Genomic DNA, 6,120 nt, shown 5'->3' with positions numbered 1-6,120 from the left:
ACCCTTGCTACATCCACTCTGGGAATTCTAGTTTCCCTGCATTGACACACCAACTAATTCAGAAAACAGCAATCTCTCCACATACCTACGTCCTTCCTCATTCAAATGCAAGCTCTCTCTCACATTTGGGAACTGTATGCAAAGGGAAGGGAGGTAAATATTAGAAATGAAAGAATCAGCACTGTATCAAGTGTTGCTTGAGTTAGATGTTAATAAGGCTGTGGGCATAGATGACATATCACCATGTATTTTTAAGGAATGTGAAAAAGAGTTAACTATGCCACTGACCTGACTATTGAATGAAAATAGTACTGTTCTACAAGCATGGTTTTAAGACAGATGTTTCCAATTTTAGACCAGTCGTATATCTGCAGTTGGAGTCATGGTACTTGTAGAAGCCGGTAGGAATAGAATGCAGGATTGGATTAACGGGTATAACATTCTCTATAATGGTTAGCAATGGTTTGTGAAGGGCAGGTCTTATTTTAGCAATCTGCTTATTTTATGATAAAGTGATGAATATGCTCGATAACAGAGATTCATATACATTGATATTATGGGATTTGAAAAGGCATTTGACAGATTGTTATGTGAGAAGATGGGATTGGATAACAGATTGATTAGATGGATTGAAGATTGGCTTTCTGAATGATACCAGTAAGTTGTGTATGATGGAGCAATATCTCATAAAAGGAAGGTGATCAGTGGAGTGTGTGTTGTTCTTTTTTTGGGCCCTATTCAACTCATTTGTTAATGATATTTCATGTGGATTGACTGAATATCTTCAACTGTTTACTGATGATGCAAAGTTAGAATTATCAAGAGTATTGCTGATGTTAATTCTCTATAGGAAGATCTGAATAGAAATTTAGCTTGGACAGTTTTAATATTAATAAATGAAAGGTGCTACACTTTAAGGTGGAAAAATATAAGGCTGCATACTGTATTGATGGACATGTAGGGATAAGTTGTGCCTCTGTATAAGATAATGGTCAGACCACACATGGACACAGTTGTAGTCTAATTTGGTCACCTAGTTTTCCTTCTGATGTAGAAACACTACAGAGGATCCAGAGAATAACCAAAGTGATATTGGAACTCTGGCATGTTCGTTACACTGAGCGATATGTAGATTACAGAGTTTGGTGGATAGATGGAAAAGAGGTGATATGATAGAGACCTTCAAGTTAGTTAAGGAATTTTACCAGATTAATACAGAAGGGATTATAACAAAAATGAAGGGCAAGATGAGAAGAACAAGAGGTCATCCCTGGAAGTTGTATAAAGATGTGATGAAGAAGCATGTGAAGAGTGCGTTTTTTTGCATGGAGAGGGCTTGGTGAGTGGAACACATTTCCAGAGTGCATTGTGAATGCAGAGTGTAAATGATTTCAATGTTCAATATGATATGTTGCTAGTTAAATGGGCCTTCCATGGCAAGTCTACTGACTTCACGTGAGGTTACTGTAATAATAATGTACATCAGACTGCTGCTATGATAAGGAGGATGTCAGTTAGTAGAGATGAAGATATGCCGGCCTGGTTGGCCAAGTGGTTAGTGTATCTGCTCTCCAGCCAAAAGGCTGTGGGTTCAAATCATGCCATGGGCATGGATGTTTGTGATCGTCTGTGAAAAATACTAGTAGTGGTGGTGAGCAGTAGATGGCGTTGGTGTAGATAATGATGATAGTTGCGGTTCGTTGTAATTGGTGGATTGAGTCGTGGAGACAGAGAGCTGTAGAGTAGGTGTCCTCAATCGAAGAATCTTTGGACTCCCTGGATGTGTCACGTAATAATAATAATAATAATAATAAAGTGATTTTATCATACAAGACTTCATCACACTGTACATGGACTACTGTGTGATCACCTAGTTTTTACTGAAATTAGGTAAGATTCCCGAGTTTCTCAGAACTTTGGAATGGTGGTTTTATAGTGAAAGGTTAAGAAAAAAACAGAATTCCATAGTGACCATGCAGAAAAAATATGTATATACAAGGTAAATAATTAACACAAAAAATCAAATCACAATTAAAATAATCATGTAGGAAACAGTGGAAGGTTCTGTAGCTTGTACACTTCCTGTAAATTAAAAATGTGAACAGCTGAGGAAGCACACACACACACACACACACACACACACACACACACACACACACACACACACACACACACACACACACACACACACAGTACATGGAAACATGTACTTGTATGTGTGCATGAAATACAGGCAGTGGAAATGCTGAGCGGGTTATTGTTTCTGGTTTAGTAATATTAGAAGAAATGAGCTGGAAACAGGTGAGTGCCGACATATAGAATATATGTGAGAAATGTATTCAAAGGTGAGGAGAATGGAGGGAAAAATGTTGATGGATTTGACCTTAGATGGCAAAGCAGAAAGGCAAATGTTTTGATGGATGGCCTTGTTTAATGAATATTGGGTGAAGGTAGGATGTGTGAAGAGAGCAACAGAGGTGTTGAGGAAGGAAATGAAATGCACGAAGACTGAATTGAGGAGGATGATGACTGGAAAGATAACGAGACTTCAGATGTTAATTAGTGTGCAGAGATAACAAGAGTAGGCATGAGAAACATGTAACAATGAGAGAGTAGCAGAGAAGGAAGCAAGAGAATGAGACAGAGGGGGGAAAAAGAAAGGAGAGGATGTTTCTTCTTTCCCCCCGGTCTTATTCTCTTGCTTCCTTCTCTTCCTTCATATGATGTGAAGTAAATAAGATGAGAGAAGGAAGCAAGAGAATGAGACAGAGGGGGGAAAAAGAAAGGAGAGGATGTTTCTTCTTTCCCCTCGGTCTCATTCTCTTGCTTCCTTCTCTCCTGCTCTCTCTCATTGTTGCATTTCTCATGGCCACATACCAACAATGCACTGATTTTTCCATATAGCAGGAGTATTAGGAATAAATGAGCTTGTGGCATTGATTACCTCTGAATATTACTGGTATTAGCAAAACCTGGTGAAGAGGACGTCCTAACAGGGAAGTGAAGGATATAGTATATTTCAGCAGGATATTGAAGGTAAATGAGGTATGGTAAGTTGTGTCCTCTCATGGTAGAGAATCAGGAGGGAAATGGTACCAATAGCTTTGAGAGTATATGATGTGAAGTAGAAGTGGATAGGATATTAACTGAAATAGTGCTACAGGAAGGGGAATACAGAATGTGATAAGCAGGAAATGTTTAATAAATTAGTTCACAAGTGTAGAACAAGTGACTATCATGGAGTTTTTAACTGTAGCAACATAAACTGGGGCAGAGGAAAGATCATTCAATAGTACAGCAGATGAATTTATGGAGTGATGAGGTGGAAGGAACATGAGGATCAATAATTTTAGATTTGGTCACAGCATCAGAGGAGGATCTGATTGTAACTGAGATGCCACACTTCTGATGGCTATCAAAAGTCCATGTAGTTTTAGTCTGGTGGATGAATAGCCATTGAAGTGTCAAGGAAGAAGGAATTTACCTTGTTGGATGGTGATGGTAGCCAAGTGACCAATGCAGATGATGTAATATAACTGTTTAATGATCACTTTAGTATATATTTCATCTTGGTACAGCTGGTTTCATATCTAGTAGGAGAGGAGGGACATGAGATGGGATTTTACCAAAACAGGAAAATTTTTGGTGAAATCACCCAAGGAATGGAAGGAGAGTAAGATAAAATAGTATTGCATAAGGGTGGTAGTAGAATGGAAGTATAAAATATACATCAGTTTGTATTTCTCCTTTCGGTGTTAACAGATTTGGAATTTAATGAGGATAATCTTATTTATGAATGTCAGCATGGATCTGTTAATGGCCTTGTTTTAGTAATTAGTGGTCTTTTATAATAAAATAACAAGAGCAGTGGATGAGAGAAAGGGATACAATGTCTTTCTGGATTTTGCAAAGGCATGATATGTTGATATTTAAGTTGCAGTGTATATTTATATTTTTCTCTGAAGATGCTAATTGATTGGACTGGAATTGGCTTTGTGATAGATATCAATATGGGGAGTAGGACGATTTCAAGTAGGATTCCACAAGGTTCTGTGCTGGGATCATTGCTATTCAATCTTTATATATATGTATATATATATACAGGGTGTTCGGGATAAATTTGACATATTTATAATTAATTATATTTTTCCGTAAGTTACATGTATTAACACACACTTCTCTTCATTTAAAAGTTTGGACCCTTCTTCATTCATATACAAGATGTCAGAAAGGATGGATAGCTGGAATCCACCTGAATCATGGAAGAGAATAACTTGTATCATGATGATTCGTGCCCACCATCAAAATAAGGATATTACGACTGCTGCCCAATGCTCCCTGAATACAGTAAAAACAATCAGGCATGAACTAGAGACTTGCAATGGTGACTACGAGGATGTAGCAAGAAGAAAGATCCCTAGCAGATGATCTGATTGCGTTCGTACAGCAGAATTCCTCGCAAATCTGCAGGAACAGGTGTTGAAGAACCCTGGCATTGGAATTCGGGCTTTGTTCGTGGAGTTGCTAACTGTAGTCAAGCCCTGGATAACAAGGGTAGCCAATGGTAGGCCGTATGTATGGCAGCAGGATTCGGCCCCTTGCCACACCTCTGGGAAAAGTCAAAAATGGTTGTCTGAAAATTTCTACGACTTCACCAGTCCAAATGTTTGGCCTCCAAACTCCCCAGACCTTAACCCCATGGATTATTTTGTATGGGGCGCAGTTGAAAAAGACACCAATCGCACTTCCAGTAATACAAAAGCCCAGTTAATGGATAAAATTAAAACAGTTTTTGCGGCCCTTCCCAGGGAGACTGTAGCATCAGCTTGTTCGAGGTTCCGAAGCAGAATTGAAGCTGTGATCGATGCTAATGGTGGTTATTTTGAGTAAATCTTGTTGATAGTATTGTAATTAACTCTGCCTGTAATGTTTTTTTGTCAATTCATTAAATTTAATAGATACAAAGAAGATTTTCTTTTTCCTTACGAAACTGTCAAATTTATCCCGAACACCCTGTATATGATATTATCATTCAATTACAAAGTGATATTCAGTTGTTTGCAGATGATGTGAAGCTTGAGAACATCATTAGTAATAGTAGTAGTGCTAATGCTACAACTCTTCAGAAGGATTTGAGTAAGCTGTAAATGTGGGCAAATAAATGGTGATGTAAGTTTAATACAGATAAACATAAGGTTTTGAAATTTTTAGTCCACTGATGGAAGACTACATATGCTCTTGGTGAGGCAAGCACATGGCTTGATGGTAGACAGAAATCTGAAGTTCAGAGGACATATTGCAAAGGCCATGAAAAAATCCCAGAAGACTCTGCAGTATTAAGAAATATATTGACTAGCAGAGATGAGTTGGCATTAGTTCAGTATAAAGTCTTGATTAGGCCGTATCTGGATTGTAGTGCTTAGATCTGTTTACTGAGATTTGGTGGGGTAATGAAGTCACTATAGAGAAGGTGCAGAGATGAATAGCAAAAGAGGATAAACTGAGGGTATGTAGTCTGTAGAATCTGGCAGAAAGAATGAAGATGTGATATGATTGAAACATTTCAGCTATTCAGAGTATTTACTGGATTGGATCCTGGGATATTTTTTGCATAATAGAATGAGGAGAAGGAATGTCCTCTTTGAGGGAAGAGGTAAACCCTGAGAGCTACAAAAAGTGTGTAATGGGTAAGAGGGGAAGGAGCAAGTTTTTTGCATGGAGAGTGATAGGAGCATGGACTGCATTGCTTGAGAGGGTGGTCAGAGTAGGCAGTGAACCAGTTTATAGGGTAGTATGATACTGTGTTGTCTCAAGCAGACTTTCCACCATGAGTTTTATAAGTCCATGGATGTTTGGAATAATAATAAATTCTCTGGACATTGGAGATAATTTCCTTATTATATAAAATTTTAAACATGATTATTTAATTGATTCAATTTTGTATGTTAATTGTTTACCTTGCAGTCAATTTTGCTACAAAGATGCAAGTGTTACATTAGAGAAATATAAGCTGCTAAGAAGCTTTTAATAAATTTCAGAGTTATCAAACTGTCTAGAAATTGTTTATTAATTTGATATCTTTTTCTGAATATATACGAGTATGTGTGTGTATGTTTGATA

Source organism: Typopeltis vanoorti, chromosome 23 (genome assembly GCF_054136105.1).
Source record: "Typopeltis vanoorti isolate ZY-2024b chromosome 23, IOZ_Tvanoo_1.0, whole genome shotgun sequence".
In the NCBI taxonomy this organism is placed as follows: domain Eukaryota; kingdom Metazoa; phylum Arthropoda; class Arachnida; order Uropygi; family Thelyphonidae; genus Typopeltis; species Typopeltis vanoorti.
This window is presented reverse-complemented; position numbering follows the sequence as displayed.